Source organism: Macrobrachium rosenbergii, chromosome 41 (genome assembly GCF_040412425.1).
Source record: "Macrobrachium rosenbergii isolate ZJJX-2024 chromosome 41, ASM4041242v1, whole genome shotgun sequence".
NCBI classification, from domain to species: Eukaryota; Metazoa; Arthropoda; class Malacostraca; order Decapoda; family Palaemonidae; genus Macrobrachium; species Macrobrachium rosenbergii.
In genome coordinates this window covers 10,940,381-10,959,363 of record NC_089781.1, presented here as the reverse complement: position 1 = coordinate 10,959,363, position 18,983 = coordinate 10,940,381, and the positions used below count along the sequence as shown (strand labels likewise).

At 35.5% G+C, this 18,983-nt stretch overlaps 1 protein-coding gene across 2 annotated transcripts in view; it reads left to right on the top strand.

Annotated features, from left to right (window-relative positions):
- Positions 1–18,983, top strand: part of LOC136826632 (uncharacterized) — a 635,364-nt gene that overhangs the window by 92,021 nt on the left and 524,360 nt on the right. The window lies entirely within an intron of this gene.

Below are 18,983 nucleotides of genomic sequence, written 5' to 3'. Positions count from 1 at the left end.
GTTTTTTACCTTTTCATCTCGGCAGTTTGTTCTGTTAACCTAGCATTGATATCTCGTTAGCTTTGCCTTCATATTTTTATAAAAATTTAATTGATATCTCTGTTAGCTGCAAATTCGGGGTTTGTAATATTTCTGTAGGATTTTGTTTGTTCATAATACAGTATACTGTAAAGATTTGTATCTTTAGGTGACAAGTGGGTCATTCTTAGAGAAAACTCTGAGAATGTGTGGAAGACATTGAAATACCGTTTTTTTTATATATCGTCTGGTAATTCGGAACCTCTCGTTTTGTTGGTGATTTGGGATGCTTGGTACCATGACGGCACAAAGGGGAGGTTTTTAACGTCCTAATAATGGCTCATAGAATGAAGAAACAGTGGCATCTTTAAGAACAGTGACACTACTGTTCAAAGGCTCGAAAATATGAAAATAATGAAACTTCACGATAGAGAATTTGACTGAAAGAAAGTAAAAGTCAACGAAGAAAATTTTAAGAAATGGCTAGAAGCTATCTGTAAGTGACACGAAAGTATTGCTTTGTGGACAAGTCGACAGGTATTCCATTAGATAGGATAAGCAGGACAAGCGAATACTTCTTGTGTGAGTCACAGCGTCTTGTATGCGTATATCTAAATAGCGAACGACGGATAGTTTTGGAAGCACGATCAGAGAGCTTTATCTCTCTGTCCTCATATCTGCTCATTCGGTGTTGACAAACAATGCAGATATGCAGTTTGCATGAGAGAGAGAGAGAGAGAGAGAGAGAGAGAGAGAGAGAGAGAGAGAGAGAACCAACAGCTTGTCTGCTAACATTTGACTTGTACCTGTATCAGGTTGATCTGACTTAATTCCTGGTATTACATATCTCTTGAGATTTAGATTCCGTAGGATTTTAAAGTCATTACTTTCATAGTAGTCATTTCGTCCTTGTGTCAAAATGATCATATTGTATCTTATTGTGTCTTGGTTCACACGGTCGTCTGAAGATGGAGCTTCAGGTGTCGTTTCTTCCACCGTCGATTTTTTTTTTTTTTTTTACTTCATTTGAGGAACTTTTCTTTCTGCTTTCAAGTCTTGGCTAAATAAGGGTGTAGACAGTCGTCCCATCAGCCTCTGCTTAAAAAGGTCTGCGTAAAACAGTGGCCGAATAAGGAGTTCAGATACACAAGGCTATGAGAAAGTAACAGGGAGTCTTGAAGGCTTAGTTCCCAGCTAGGTTCTTACGCAGACCGAAATGATATATAACCTCTCTGAGACATGAAAGTATTAATTTATGCTTTCAAAAAATGGACAACTCCAGAGGCTCAGTTTAAAAAGAATCCCGATAATTATTTTGAAGTGTCCCTGAAGTGAAAATTTCACTCATGGCGGTTTTGTTTTAATTCTGATGCGACGAATATTGTAGATGAATTGCCAGGCTGTGTTGAGATGGATTTGGTTTGCCTCAAACTTTTGCTTTTTCGTATAATAATTTCTTATTGTTAAAATGTTTAACTCTATGATAATGACTAAAACACGGTTGAATATCATTGCTGTCGTTACTACGAGTTCCAAGTATCCTTGTTATAGCCAGTCTTGGAGAAACGCATTAAACTACAGTATATCCTTGTCTTGTGTATGTCTTTCTGTAATTTGGTCATGTGTTTATTTTTGAGGGAATATCCTCTTTTTCTATATAAAGATGCACCTTGCGGTGTTCGTTAAAAGGTTTCTCTATCTACCCGTTTTTTTAAGGTGCTCTACAGTATGCAGTGCACACACCTGCCGTATGAAACCTTTCATCTTCAGCACAAATCTTGTTATATATCGATCAGAACGAAGGAGGAACTTCAGCAAGACCTGTTTTTCTAACTATAATTATTAGGTCGCTGGCCATCAATTAATCTTTTGTAGCAAAAAGTCACGGTCTGCTCGGATGTATCACGTAATGCTCTCAGTTAGAAAGGGGGAAAGGAGAGAGATAGCAGCCTTGTGGCATCTCGTGCACTCGCTGTCATGTCTTGCCCCGACCCACTTCACAGGGGTCCATATCCCCTCTGGGTGACGGATTATTGTTTATTGTAGGGATCCCGTCACGGCATTATTACAGATCGTAACTCAAGGACGGCCACGTATCGAGGAATGGACGAACAAGGTCTAAAGATCAACGTATAGGAAGGGCCACAGGTGAACGTAGCGCGGTGATTTTCTTTTCATATTTTCAGCTAGGCAATTAACTTCATCTTGATAGCAGCACAGGTTCATTTCTCATTGTTGTTGTTTTGGGATATAAATTGTGAAGGTAACTGGGAAGAAACTTTGGTGAAAGTCGCAGGGAATGTTAAGACTTGGTACGGGGCTCTCAAGTTTCATGGATGTGAAAATTGAACCATTTGTATGGTATGAGAAAGTACCTGTGGTCGTTGAAAGCAAAGGTTAGCTGTTACTTGGAGTACAGGTTTTTGTAGAGAGCCACGTGCAGCACAGGTAATATGGCAACAGTACTTTTATTGTACAGTTAGCCATGAGATACAGGTCTTGAAAAGGCCTTGAATTTTTAATGGATTCATTGATAAAGTGAGCCAAGTATCTCAAATGAGATTAGGACATTTTTATGGAGTGGAAGTTAATGATAACAAAAAAATGGAGGTCATAAGGCAAAATTCTGATTGGTTAAAAGAAAACAGATGGTAATTAGGAGAATGCTGACTTGTGGGAAAGACAATTTGAAATGATAGAACAATGAAATAAATAATAGACCAATCAAGTTAATGGAGGAATGCAGACTCCTTAACAGTAAAAAACGACTAGGGGATCTTGTATAAAAAAAAGAATAGCTAATGCATCATGAGACACACGGGAATGAAGTAAGTTGATGGGGCAATTAACGAGAAAAAAAAACGAGTGAGATGAATGATTCCTCTGAGGAGCAGATGCTGTTTCTGACAAATGAATCGGCGAAAGGAAGTTAGCGGAATGTTTTGTGTGATGAATGAGAGACTGTATATTGGATTTAAACCGATAACCCCAACGACGTGAGGTTGGCAAGGCGATGTAAGTGTAGGTTAAAAGGTGCCTTTGCCTGATTAATTATGAATGTAATATTAATATGGAATATTTTAGACAAAGAATGGAGATGATATTCGATGGTTTAGCTGTTGTTCAAGTAATGTAAGAGCCAGTAGTTATTAAACTTGTTGGTCTTATTACACATTAGTCCTGTATGATCTGTGATGTTGTGTTGTTGTGAAAAATGATATGCCAATGCAACTATACCCAAAAGAATGTTTCAATTTGGGAATTAGTCATTTAGATGAATATTAAGAGTCAGAGGGCAGGATAGAGAGAGAATTGACATCAGAAGTGAAATTGCCAAGTTCTGTATGAAAATGAGATAATAATGAAGGGAAGGTGAAGATAAGTTGGACGTGTGCTTCGCATAATTCACAGGATTACATGATAGTGTCAGCTGAGCACTTGTGGGCTTCAGGAAGAGTTGGAAGACCCAGACCTACTAGGACAAGAACTATGAAAATGGAGGCCGGAGATGAGTAGAGATTATCGAAGATAAAGGAGAGGGAAGACAGAGGTCTTTTGAATCGCACGGTCTTTGAGACAATGATGATGGCGATTGATCTATGCTTTTATTAATAATTTTGCGCAGAAAACACGTTCACTCTTCTCACTGAAATATAGTCCCACGTATTCCGTGAGAATTACTGATACAAGATAAATGATTATGTATTCCGTAATCATTTTTATTAACACTTCGTAAACCCACTTATTTGACATTTCTTGAACCTCTTTCTGGTGTGTTTTAAACTTGCTTTTAGATTCCAGCGCATTTTGGTCTCATGAGTACATGAGTGTATTTTATGCCTCTGGCCTCCAGCCTTTCTAGGGTTTTCAGAACAAATATCTTTAGTAAATTTGTTATTGTAATCTATGCTAACAGCAGCTTTTAATGCTCTCTGTTTATTTCTTGCTGCTTGCTTCCTATCTTCCATTCTCATAATCCAAGACTGTACTGGATTTCTCAGTGAAGAATTTCCAGAGCGGAATTGAACCTATGCACTGTTTTGCCTTGTGAGATTTCTTTGGCTATGTGCCTGCATGCTGATGATGTTTGCTTGCCTTGTAATTGTCACCATAACCTTTGCCGGTATTTTTACGAGGAGGCACAACTGACTTTCATGTTCAGATCTTGCCACCGGTCTTTTTTTGTGGTAACCGCATCCTGGGGACTTGTTAACAGCGTCCATATTATGAGGATATTCAGTAGTTACGAAGATATTTTTAATTTCTTTAAATGATTTCAACCATATAGCGAATAGTGAATCATGCTTATTCGTTAAGTAGAATGGTTGTCTATGGCATGCTGTACTAAAAAGTACAAGTTTCGTTGACTTTCAAGTTCTAAAATGTTGTTATTTTTTCTTACGAATTTTCTTAATTTAAAATTTGTGTTTTCAAGAGGAAAGAGAGAAAAGCGTTTGAGCTATATAGAGAAGTTAGATAAAAAAGAATGATATTAATAGAATAGGTGTTAGCAAGTAAAATTAACAAAAAAGAAAAACTGTATACAAGTCGTGTGAAGAACAATAATGAGATTCCTACTTAAGTTATTCCACTTTACATTTGCCAGGAAATGATGCAGAATCCTTTGATCTGTCACACTCGAAAAGGAAAGGAAATTCATATCCTAAACTACATGCATACATACATACATACATACATACATACATACATACATACATACATACATACATACATACATACATACATACAATTTTTAGGTGATAATAAGTCCACCGTCCCGTGGGATCGAACCAGCGACGGACGGGGAATCAGGACTACAGTGACACACCAACCAGTCGGCCGACATACATATTCATCCCACGGGACACATATCACCTAAAAATATATATAAAATATATTACAGTATATATATTTGTATATTGTATATGAATCATATATGATAAATATATATATATATATATATATATATATATATATATATATATATATATATATATATATATTGTATATATAAAATCGTGGTACAGTTTTCTCTCCCTCAGATGGCAATTAACGAGCCTAGATATATTATACCTAGAGCGTGATAACTACGTATAACTATTTGAGATAAGGGAAAAAGTAACTGGTCATAATCAGGTCTTGCTATCAGTTTCCAGAACCACAGATTAAATCGAATAATGGAGAAACGCACATTATTTACTGTAAGTTTCTGGGGCTTTGATCCCGAGTGTTGTAAAGTCACCAATCAACCCATTACTCGTCATGTTTTTGTGTACGTCCTCTTAATCAAGTCGTTGAAAGTAAAAAGAAAAAAAAATCCAAAGCCACAGGGGAGAGAGAAAAAAAAAATGGTCTCCCGAGATACGATACCATCAAAAACTGGAGTAACGGCAAATCAGCATGATTTAGATCGCTCAGGGCTCTATATTGTGAGCTCTTTATATGACTCTGCTCTGCCATTAGATGAGGTCTGAGGCCGGTGGTAGGAAGATAAAGCCGCGCACGAACAGCCCTCCCCCTCGACTTGAGTTCCTCTCCTGCTAATGGCAGATGACAGAGACGTCAAGGGGAACTCTACTATTAGGAAGAAAACATACGAGCCTCCAGCTTTAGGGGAGGGAAGGGGAGGGGGAATGGGTAGGTGAGGGGGTAAATGAGCATGTCTCATGAAGTTTCGTGATGTCAGTTTTCTCTCGTTCAATTATTTGTCTTTTGGGGGGTTGTGAGTATATAACAGTTCAATCTTTTCGCCATTCGAACGGACAAGGCAGAGTTGTTAAAACTGATTAGTTAGTGTATTGTTTATGCTGAAGATTTTTCTGTATTGTTTATTTTTTGGTGTTTGCTTTTAGTGCATTGGTTAGGTGGTTGGTATAAACCTTTATATATATTAGCATATTGAATGTAAGACGTCGGTTCTTATGCTGGGTAGTGTGCAGTATTCTTTAAGGATTTGAATGTGGAAGTAAATAAAACAATTACATGAACATGTTTATATTTTATTGTATTTACCATCTGTGTTAAAGAAAAAGAATTTAATCTGATCATAAGGTGCTGATGAGACCTTGAGCTGAAAAGGTATCTTGCCAGTGTTACTATTATTAATATTATTATTGAAGGTTTTGTATTTTCTGTTTTTTATTTCACAAACTTTATTATAGGTTGTGAGGCTTACTATTAAATAAAAACAAAGGAATTGTATATGTTAGTTAGGCTACATGCATATTTCTTCATGTCTGTTAAACAGCTCTGTCCGCCCTTCAAGCCGGCCATGCCGTATCCTGAACAGTTTTCTCGTTTGCTTCTATAGCTGTCTTAGAATATTTATGACAACAGTAGATCTGTATCAGAAGTACAGTATTATGGGAACAACGAGACATCCTTGTTTTATTTATGCCTCTCTCCCCCGCAGTGTTAGTGTAGCCTCTATATGTGGAAATGAAGCTTAAGACGTTGTATACTTTTTATTACTGAAACTGGTGATATTAAAAAATGTGATCAAAGTGTAACAGTTTCATTTTTTTGTCGCATCATCTTGAAATTGTCTCGCGATGATCTGACAGTTCCCTTCTCTCCTTTCTTCGTTACATTGTTGCTGTTGACATTTTTATTAATAATAATAATTTATATAGGGACTGTTATATACTATATACATATACATATATATGTATATATATATATATAAATAATTCTCTTGATTCCCAGGAATCCCCTGGGGATGTATGAGGCCTTGATGAACCTTGGCCACAAGTTTGTAGTGTGGGAACCCTTTTCATATTGTGATGAGGCCTCGCGGCCCCCCCCCTTCTCTCCCTCTCTCTCTCTCTCTCTCTCTCTTATATATATAATATATGTATGTATATTTGTATATAGTGTGTGAAATGAGGCTTTATTCAGCAGTAACTATTGTCTTATTTTTTCTCTCGAGCCAACCTCTAGCATTAGAAGGGTTTGAAGGAAAAAATTTTCAGAGAGCATTTTATACGCTTAATTCTACGCGAACTTCCTGAATAACTTTTTGTTTCAGTTTGAATATTCGGATGTCTTGATTGGACATCCATTTGTATTCCGTTTGTCGAAATGTGTAATGTGCCGAATGCTCTTGTGATAATGGAATAGACCCTAAAAGGATAAACTAGCATCACTTATTCAAATTTGCTGTTCCCTTCTGTCAGTCATCGCTCGTCAGCGATGAAATCACTGTCATCGATATTTTACTCTGGACGTCATTTAACTCTCCTCTCCTCTTCCGTATTTTTTCTTTTGTCGTATTTAAACCACATTGTTTCCCTCTGTCAGTCTGTCAGTAATTTTTTTGTTTTTGTTTCACATTTAGTAATCGCTTTTCCTTCCGCTGTTGCACGCCGTGTTTAACCTTTCAACCTTAATTTTTATTTTTTAGTTGTATCCAATTTCTTTGTTCCCCTTCAAATTTTAAAATGTTTGTTCGGACTCCACCTTTTTTATTTCATTTAATTTCCTTTTCTTTTGATTTTCCCTCGTGATTTAACGTTATTAGAGATGACTGCCCTGTTATTATCTCTGTTACCGGTTTTTGTGATTGTGCATGTTGTAATATTTTTGTTAACTTTGTCGCCGTAGTGGTACTTTGAGTAATTCGTTTCTGTTACAGAAAACGGATATTAACTGAGTTGATATGTAAAAACATTTATACATATATACACACAAACTACATACATCCAAGTATTCCCAGTAATATATATATATATATATATATATATATATATATATATATATTATATATATATATATATATATATATATATATATATATATATATATATATATATATATATATATATATATGTGTATGTGTGTGTGTGTGTGTGTGTGTGTGTGTGTGTGTGTGTGTGTGTGTGTGTGTGTATTCACTGGTAAAATAACCAAATATTGAATAAGTTATTATAATGAATAAATATGGAACATGCATGCAAGTATTATCCTATTACACAACCGGTCCCCCGTATGAAAGATCTTAAATATATAGGTAAAATAACCAGATATTGAGTAAATTGTATTGAATAAATTTGGGACATACATGCAAGTATTTATTTTCCGAACACAAACGCTCCCCGTGTAAAAAGATCCTGAATATTCTATCACGCAGGAGGTACCCCTGGAATAATTAATTAAATCAATAGTTTTAAATTCCCGTGGGGTGTCGACCTCCCGCACTTTACACTGCCTAGAGACCCTCCCTCCTGGCGTAGCTACAAGTAATAACCTCTCTCATTATGGAGAACTTGCAGGCACCGGGAAGAGATAGCCAGCCAGCTCGGCTTGTTACGATCTTATCCTTCGGAGTTGGCCTTTTTTATTTCTGTACATAAAGTGTTTTGGTTTTTGCTTTGTTCTGTCTCCCCATATGTTGTCATCATCATTCTCAATAATTTTATCATGATTTTCTTGGATGTGTAATATTTAAAAAAAAATTTTTTTCATTAAATAAGAGACAGAAGGTAATTTTTTGGAATGATGGAAAAGGATCGCGAATGTAAAGCAAGATATCCGATTTTTTTTTTTTATAGATAATAAGCCATTGGATGGAGATGAGGAAGAAAAGTTGCAGTGGTTGGTGGAAGATTTCTTAACTGTGTAATGATGTCATATTTGGTTTGAAAGTCATCCTTGTGTAAAAGAAGCCATTTTAGTGCACGGACATCCATTTTCGAAAAGGTTACCCTTTTAATACTAAAGTCCTTGTAGTTCATAAATTCACTTTTGTGTCAATATGAATAATTTTGGTTTACTAAATTTTGTTTGTGTAATTGCCATCTTGGTGAACTACGGTCATTTTTGTTACAAAGTAAACTTTCCACTTAAGTTAATTTTGAGACCACTAAGTACATGGTGGAGTAAAGGAACCTTCCTTAGAAGAACTCATCGCTTTCTGTTTTGATTGTTTCATCAGAAGCGCCGGTGTCCATCTGTTTTGAATTTGACGATGTCCCAATTGTTTTTGAGATCATGAATGTGTTTTTATTTCTTCGGTGCTGTGGATGGTTGAAATTAGATTCATTTGATGTATATCTGATAATTTTAGCATATGCATTTCAAGTATTGTTTATACTGTATGTATAAGTGTTTTGAACCCAAATATAAAATTTACACGCAAGTTCAGTATTAGAGGAAATAAAACGGGATCCACGCTCAATGGATTTTACATACTTAACTCATGAAAAAAGGAAGGTTATAACAGACATGTAGAGAGCTTCAAGTTTTGCATCGTCGTTCCTCGAATGTGGAATGCAACTTCGAACTTCATGGCCCTCCTCTCAGCCCAAATCTTCATTCACTCTGCGGGATCAGACCACCTTAAAACATTATTTATATTTTCAACTATGCAAAGCTTTTAAGCCTCTATTACACGTATCCGGTTTCCTACGGCCAACCTGGCCTACGGCGCCGTTTGAAAAGTTCTGGCCTACGGCGAGTTATTACACGTATTTGAACAGCCACCTGGCAAGTGGGTCAGTGTGGCACTGTTTGTGGTGGAGGAGTGACATGTCTTCTCTCGACGACAATCTCGTTGCTATTGCTCTAGCGTGCTGTTTGAAGGCAGCGCTTCCACTTTATAAAATCACATTTCCTTGATGGAGCTTCAGGATTTCCTTAGATTTCCTTGACTCAGCGTTTCATTTCCTTGAAAATTTCCTTGTGTATGGTAGTGATTTTCTAAGCAAGTTAAATGGAAAATATAACAACACGGTGAACAAAATGAAAAAATATATATTTAATAATTAACAAAAATTTACACTTTTTTTTTCAAAATTCTAATTAATGAAAATTAAAGTCCTTTTTTCTCAGAAAACCTTAGAATTAACTAAAAATTACAATAAATTTATTTCAAACTGCTTCGAAGGACGAAGTTAAAAGAAAATAATCTTTGTTATGTTGTTTCACATGGTGCCTGTAAAACGAGAAATGACCCATGGTTAGTAACAAAGTGCATAAAATTATTCACCTATTCGCCAGTTCTTTACTTTTTACAAAGGTCTCACTAACAACGTTTAAAGGGACCATTACATAAATACTTTTTACAATACTGCAAATGAAATTAACTAATGTGGATTCTAAATTTGGAGCATCAAGATCAAAAAGTAAATTAATTACTTACCGAAAATTATGTTATGAAAACATGTAGCCTGGTTAGGCCTATCCTAATCAGAATCCAGGAAATAAAATCATAAACATTTACGTTTTTTTTCTGGAAGTTAAGAAAAATATGTTTTAGTTCTTGAGTGAAACGGCACGATCGTACTATACTTTCATGATTTGTGATATGATTTATTATATTGGTTTACTGGTGGCTAAATGTTTCAGCTACACAAATCCAAGTTTGCTATGCTATACAAGATGAAAGCAAAAGTTTATCAAGGAACTGGACATAAAATTGGCTACTTGGCTATTACAACTCCTTTTTGCTTGTTTTATGCATATATGTCCTGGGTTTGTATATATATATATATATATATATATATATATATATATATATATATATATATATATATATATATATATCTCAAGTGAAGGGGGCAGCATGTATTAGACTCACCTCTTTGAAATTTACTTCTTATTTAAATTTTCTAAGAACTGTTTTCGAAGATCCAATGCTTCATTGTCATCGGCATTGGATTTCATTCTTGAATGCAGCTTAATCATCTCTTTTGAAGGGTCTAGATGGGCAGCCTGATTATCTCCTTTGACTGAAATGAAAGTTTTGCGTGAAGGAGACCATACGGTGAGCAATTACACGCTACGTCCTCAGTCCTGACGTACGACGGCCATACGGCCAACTTTAGTACTGGCGAAAGTTCATCCGGCCGGCCGTGGGTGAGCGTTCATACGGCCGATTTGCTATCACACGCTCCGGTTTGAACATATGCTAGCGTCGCGACCGACGGCGCCGTAGGAAACCGGATACGTGTAATAGGGGCTTTAGGTTTTATATATATATATATATATATATATATATATATATATATATATATATATATATATATATATATATAAAGCAAATCCACAGGAAAATGATAGGCAGAAGTTCAGTACCAAGCGTTATCACGTTTGTGCCCAGACGCTGCGTTAATAAACGTGAAAGCGCTGGGTACTGAACTTCTGCCTGTCATTTTCCTGTGGGATTCGCTTATACACTGAAGTCACGTGCACCTACTGAGATTTTTTAAGCATACATATATATATACTGAATATATATATATATATATATATATATATATATATATATATATATATATATATATATATATATATGTATATATATAAATGTATGTATATATATATGTTGTATATATATACTGGCACGTTAAACTTAACTTTTCTATCTTGCAGTGTTTTAAGTACTGGAACATGTTAGCAGTTTTTAGAAGGGTAAAGAAAACTATTCTAATGTTACTGCACTTTTTAAAATTATCTTTTATAAATTATATGTATTGTTCCTTGGCATTTTGTTCTTGAATAAATCAGCAACCATATTAATGTTGAATTTCATCTCTAGTCTTATAAGACAGTAGCACATGCGTTTGGGCATTTTGTACCTGAGATCAGTATTTTTATTAATTAATTTCAGTGCCAGTTGACCACGCAACGTCACCGGTATTTTCCTCTTCCTGCTTTGGTTTTCCTTGACTTCATAACCTTGCTCCCTCCTTCGAGGTGGAGGTCAATTGCTTCGCTTTCTTCTGGTTCCATCCCAACTCTTGACGTCTTCAACCTTTTCCCCTTCCTTCTTTTGTGTCCCGTTTTCTTTGAGCCTCACCTCGAAAGAACGTAAACAATGTAGGCTACTAACCAGACGAACAAGAGTCCTGCTTCTTTCAAGCGTTACTAAAGCATTCACTTGGAAATTAAGTGATGATAAAAAAGATAGCAAAACAGAATGAAAAGAAAAATAAGCCCTTTTAGACATTTAACATTGCCTGGATACATTGCAACTGGAAAGGAAGCGCTTTACATAGTGCTTGATCGCATTTGATCACTGTGTTTATTCAGGAAGTATGAAACTTATTTGAATACCCAATATTGTGTTCTTAAGCTACACTTGCTGTTTTACTTTGAAAGTTTCGTCATTATTACACTATACATAAACTAACAAACGCAGCCATATATATATATATATATATATATATATATATATATATATATATATATATATATATATATATATATATATATATATATATATATATATATATATATATATATATATATATATATATATATATATATATATATATATATATATATATATATATGTTCAACATAATCAGGCCACTTTCCTTTTGGCTATCTATTTGTCTATCTATCTGTATATATTATATAATATATATATATATTTTTTATACATATGTATATGTGTATGTATGTTATATATATTATATATATATTATGTGTATGTGTCAACTAGAGTTGATGGTGTATCTGAGTGGTGCAGCGTTCGGCTTATGTTCATCAGGTTCGCGAATTGCTTGTGGCCCAATGCCACTCAGTTTACCCAGCTGTAAATAGGTATCAGCGGATGCTGGGGTCATGAAAAGATGACGAGACCAGCTACCTCATCCATAAAGACTTTCTGAAAAACCTGGAAAGGAAAAAAGCGTTTGGTAGAGAAAAATATATCTATGTAATTATTTATACGCATATCAGTACATATATGATGTGTAGATGCGCTCTTGCATAACTGAGTTTTTATTTAGAAGAGAACTTCCAGTTCCTGTTTTAATTGTTACGTTGTATACATTCACGTATATGATATAGAAATTATTTTTATTTCGTCAATAATCACTTAATATTTCTGTGTTAATACTCCAAGATTTGGTTTTAATTTTTTAAAATTAGGGATCGTAGTACACCAAAAATTTATTGTGGTTGTTTCGATTTAAATACATTAAAATCTCCCTCGATTACTGTTCAGTATATTGGAATGTCGGTCATTCTTTATGTCTCCTTTTCATCCACCGGAGTGGCTCCAAGCTGTAACTTTTTCTGCACGCATTATTATGGCCGGCGTTCCGTTGTGGTGGTGTTCCCCGTCATTTCAGCGACCATACAAAGTCATTAAGACCACATGATCCCACATTTCCTCTGAGGAGATCAGCATCTCCAGAAATGCATTTTTTTTTGTCACCATTCACCGTAGTGACTTAGAATTGTCATCCTTTTTGTGCTTTCCATTATGTCTGTAGTCTTTTCCCGCTTAGATTTCATTTTAAATGTATGCAAGATATGGACATAATATTTCATGTCGCGTCGGACTTCGCATAACAAAGCTTGTGTCCGAAGCAGGGGCATGTGTGACGTCAGATACCTTCTGTCTTGTGTATTAATTTTAAGACGCTGAATGCATGCATAAGTCATTTTCTCCTTGTTAAGTATTTTCAGTGGTTTATTGTGAACACTGATCTTCATTTTTTTTTCAGCATGCTTCCTCTTCTAATTTATTCTCAGAGCGCATGCATTTTAAATTGGTTCTTCAGTTTTTTACGTATGCATATTTTACCTCTCCTAGTTATAAATTTGCATTTGATTATCCAGATTTTAAAGACTGATCGTTTTACCGAAAGCAAGTTTTTACACGCAGGTAGAATTTTCGTATGTGAAATTGAATAACTGTTTTGCTTGTTTACAATAATATTTTTGCTGGATTTATCGTGAGAAATAGTGTCTGATATAACTACACTATACTAATTTAACACTGATACAATGATTTAAATATTATATATGTATATATATATATATATATATATATATATATATATATATATATATATATATATATATATATTTTAGATATAATATACATACACACATATATATATATATATGTGTGTGCGTGTGCTAGCAGATTTAAGCACACAAACTCTCACATTTATATCTTTATTATTATTCCGACTGGTTTTCTAATGCCTGTAACATTATACACAAATTGCATTTGGAAATTCTAATCTCTAGTATCAGAGGAGAAACACATGTCGAAGATATTTTGTATCTTGCTGTCCATGTCGCTTAAATGAATTAGATAACTGAATACTCGCTGGTAATGTGTCAGTATAAGGTGTGCTGTATGAGCTGTAGCGTTTTGTACGTAATACTTTTCCATTACAATCTTGTGTTTTTGTGGATGCTGAAGTCACTGGACCTGGCAAGCGTTTAAAAGAAAAAGGAAAAAATTTAGGGACAAGACGTACCTGGAAGTGAAGTTTGGCTCTTAGGAAGGAGTTAGTCATTCTTTTAAAGGAGGGAAGGTTATAGGTATCGGGTTTTGTGGGGAGGGGTGGCAAAGAAAGGGTAGAGTGTCACACTTCTGAGTAGAAGGAAGTGTGCAATTCCTTGATACAGAGTATGTGTAGAATAAAGTGTCTAGGAGATAGCAATGTGGGACAGTGGAGTCTAAGTTCAAGTCGGGAATTTTGTAATTATAAAGATGGAATGGTATAGGAATTGGGGAAGCGGAAGAATACCACACACTAAAGTTAGATTGGAAAGAAACAAATCTTAGACCATGCAGTCGGCCGACTACAGAGTTCGACACACAATTATTGGTGAGTGGTTGACAGTAGGGTGTGGCGCAGGTGGCAGTCGAGAAATTCTGTATAATCCAGTTTGTTCAATAAAGACCTATTTTGTCACGTAACCTTTGAATCTGGGGTCAAGCTTGTGTGCCAGAACTGTGCCATCATCCTCGACACTTATGCACTTGTGTTTAGGTCGCTTGATGTGTTAACCCAAGGTAATAGAAGAAAAACACTAATGGATCCCTTTTTCAGTTCAGTCTTCCACTGGAATTGAATGGAGGAGATGAACGGAAAGAATGATTAAGAGCTGTGTCATCAAGAATGTTAGGAAAAAGTTTAAGGCCTTTGTTCACAATATTAAAAGAGGATGGAAAGTCTCCTTGTAAAAGATTCCTATCTCTTTCTCATACACAGAGGATAGAGAAATCTCTAAAAACAGATGTCAATAGACGAAAAATCTTTTTCATATCTGTGCTTATTAGACACCCAAGCCCATACGAATAAAAAAAAAAAAAAGAGATGTCATAAAAATATTTATCCCCGTGTCGTGAGATTGCATTCTTGGCTGTGTGGGGGAATGAGACTTGGATAATTTCTTCATTCTGTTGAAATAAAAGTAGAGGAACGAGAAGAAGAGAAGGAGAAAGACGAAGGAGCCCAGGAATGTGTAGATTCATTATTGGGTGCTAAAAATAATAGATCAGTGACGATAACATTCATTTCCAGCCATTACTGGGCTGAATATGGTGTTCTCGGCGGCTTTAATTTTTATGAAGAGATATCAAGGATCCCTTCAACCGTGAAATTACGAGTCGCTCAAGTTACTTCTCTGTGACGTTCATTTGGTGACCTATCAACAGTCGTTTGTTTTGGATAATGATCTCTTCTCTTTCTCCTCTTGTGGCGGTTCACTTAACGATTACAGTTATTCGTTGGAATAATCACTGGAGACATGACTCTCTCTCTCTCTCTCTCTCTCTCTCTCTCTCTCTCTCTCTCTCTCTCTCTTCCGGCCAGAACTGCGTCTATAGATAGCGCCGTGACTACGATCTCTCCCTAACGAACTCAACAAGCAATCGGTTTGCCAGCCCGTCTGACAAGTAACAAGGCTTTCTTGTGCATGGGCGCTAGATAGGTAGGGCGGGACCGAGCCACTCGGGAAGGGAAGGATAACAAGCCCCTCTTGGGTGGTGGGGCAGGGAGGGGGGGGGCGATGGGAGAGGGTCGAGTAGTGAAGGGTCAGTGGGTAGGCTGACTGCTAGATTTCATTAATGTCGTCCCCCGACTTCATTATACCCGACAATGCAAAAGGAAATAATTTTAGAGTGCAGAGACCATCTGCTTGCGGTGAAAGTTCTAAATACAATTTGGGAATAATTTTTTTCCGCAATTTTTTTTTTTTTGAAGGAGGGGAGGGCCAAAGAATGCTAAGCTTTGCTGCTGATGTATGTGACCTACATGATGTCCTCCTCTCTTTTTTTTTATCCAATGTTATTAAAAGCTTTTGAGCAACCAGCAATTCCAAGACTGTTCTTTCCATTCTAGACTTTGGTGTTGCGTGCTTTTGGCTCGTTAAATTTACTGTTCACTGATTTTTGCGTAGGTTATTTTGTCTGTTTTTCTTTTATTTAAGGGATTTCTCTTTGTAATCTTCCTCGTCAGTGAAACCTTAATTTACTTCTGTTAATGTTAGAGCGTGATCGAGGTTGGCATTCTGAATTACAATTCAGGTTAACCTTACACAATTTTGCTCTACATAGGTTCAGTAGGGCCCATTCTGGTGTAATTTTTTTATTTCGAAAAGTATTCATATATTGTCCATTGGCCCTCCTACAAATTAATACGTAATTAAAAACCCTAAAGTTTCATTTGAATGGTTTGTAATTTATTCATTCATATTTTGGTAGTCTTTTATAAGCACTTTGTAATGTTTATTGTCTTTTACTGACATTCTTGTTTTCTACATTCAGACCCCTTTGAAACTAGCCAACCTTGGGAAATTTCTGGTATAACTGGAATATTATCTTAGTCATAAGTTATCATTATATTAATATTCCAGGTAAGAGAGAGAGAGAGAGAGAGAGAGAGAGAGAGAGAGAGAGAGAGAGACACTTGAGTAAATAAGGAAGATCCTTGATTTGATAGTTTAAGTATTTCCTCAGTAATTAGTATCTTTTGGCAAATAGAATCAAGTATGGGGTTGCAATGAGATAAATGAGCATTAAAGAAGGTTCAGTTTTGGAGCATAATTATAGGAGTGATTTTTATATTCTCTTAAATAATTCCTCGTTACGGAGCATGAATGATAATGAGCACTTCATCTCATCCTTACATGCAATACTGCTTCTGTTAAATGCTCACATTCATAATTTCCTGAGTAATTAGATGCTGTATCTTATTATTATTATTATTATTAGGACCAGACAAACGATTGAGTTTGACAATTTAGTTTTTAAATGAATTTTGAAAGACTAAAATCTTCAGTAAATTTCTGACCACTAAAATTATGCAAGAAAGTTGTAGTGATAAAAGAAGTTAAACGAATGTTCTCTCTCCATCATCTATACCAATATCATCTTTTTTCCCAGAGAAACTACACACGAGAAATTTAAAGCAAAAAGGTAGAAGATTTCAAAAGTGACAAGTACTTTTTTTTCGAAAGTTGATATTAACAGTAAACAAGAACAATTTCAAAGAAAAATGTTACTAGAATTTTCTGTAACGTATTTTTATGAATAATTGCGTTGAGCTTGGATATATTTTTATTTTTGCTCCTGCAATGGTCAACCAAGCATAGCATTATAATGGGAAGCCGTTTATGATAAATAATCTGATTATATAAATTAAGTCTACACGTTTTGATGCATATGTGAAAGTGTATCTTCCATTATTGTATGAGGTGTGGTACTTTTGGTAGGTCATATAGAAAAAGGACTTGAGTACGGTTCATGCATACGCAGAAAAATATTCGCTCATGTAAAAATATATTTGCATATATATATATATATATACAGTATGTATATATATTATATACTCATGTATATATATTATATATATATATTATATATATATATATACAGTATGTATATATATTATATATATATATATATATATATATATATATATATATATATATATATATATATATATATATATATATATATATATATATATATATAGAGAGAGAGAGAGAGAGAGAGAGAGAAGATAAAAACCCATAAAAATATGTAAAACCCATAAAAATATGTATATATATATATACATATATATTTTGAAAAGTCTGCATTTCTGCTCATTGGTGAAATATGGATAAATGGTTGGTGAAAAGTATATATAAAGCATATGTAGGTGTGGCACAGACACACATAAACACACACATATATATATTACATATACTAGCTGACCAACATGGGAAAGCTCTGAATGACAACGGATAAACTCTCTCTCTCTCTCTCTCTGCCTCGCCCTCTCACTCTCTCTCTCTCACTCTTTCCCTTTCCTGTTAAGATAGTTGCTTCAGTCACATTTCCAAGCATTTTGGACATGTTATATTTCACCCATTTTTACCCTCCATTCCTATTGGGGCTGAACTTGGACTTGAAGGGCATCGGAAGTGTCACTGTTTATCTCACTGACCTCAAAAACTATGGATTAGACACTAATGTCTGTCATTTTTGACATTTTATTTTTCACCCCTTCTCACCCAACCCCCCTTCCTGTCGGGCTGAACTTGGACTTAAAGGGCTATGTGAGTGTCACTATTCCTAGCAGCAAAAACCGAAAACTATGGATTAGACACTAATATCTGTCGTTTTCTGTTATTTTTACATGCACCTGCTTCCCACCTCTTCTCAAACCCCCTCAACCTCCCTTCCTATCAGGGCTGGACTTGGACTTAAAAGGCATTGGGAGTGTCACTGTTCATCTCAACAACCTCAAAAACTATAGATTAGACACTTAATATATGTCATTTTCAGGTATTTTTACATGTCACCCCCTTCCCACCCCTTCTCACCCCCACTTCCTATCGGGGCTGAACTTGGACTTAAAGAACGTCGGGAGTGTCACTATTCATCTCAGCAACCTTGAAAACTGTGGATTAGACACTAATATCTGTCATTTTCTGTTATTTTTACATACACTACCTTCTCACCCCTTCTCAACTCCCTCAACCCCCCTTCCTATCGGGGCTGAACCTGAACTTGAAGGGCATTGGGAGTGTCACTATTCATCTCAGCGACCTCGAAAACTATAGATTAGACACTTAATATCTGTCTTTTCAGGTATTTTTATGTCACCCCCTTCACACCCCTTCTCAATCTCCCTTCCTATCGGGTCTGAACTTGGACTTAAAGGGCATCAGAAGTGTCACTATTCATTTCAGCGATGTCAAAAACTATGGATTAGACGCTA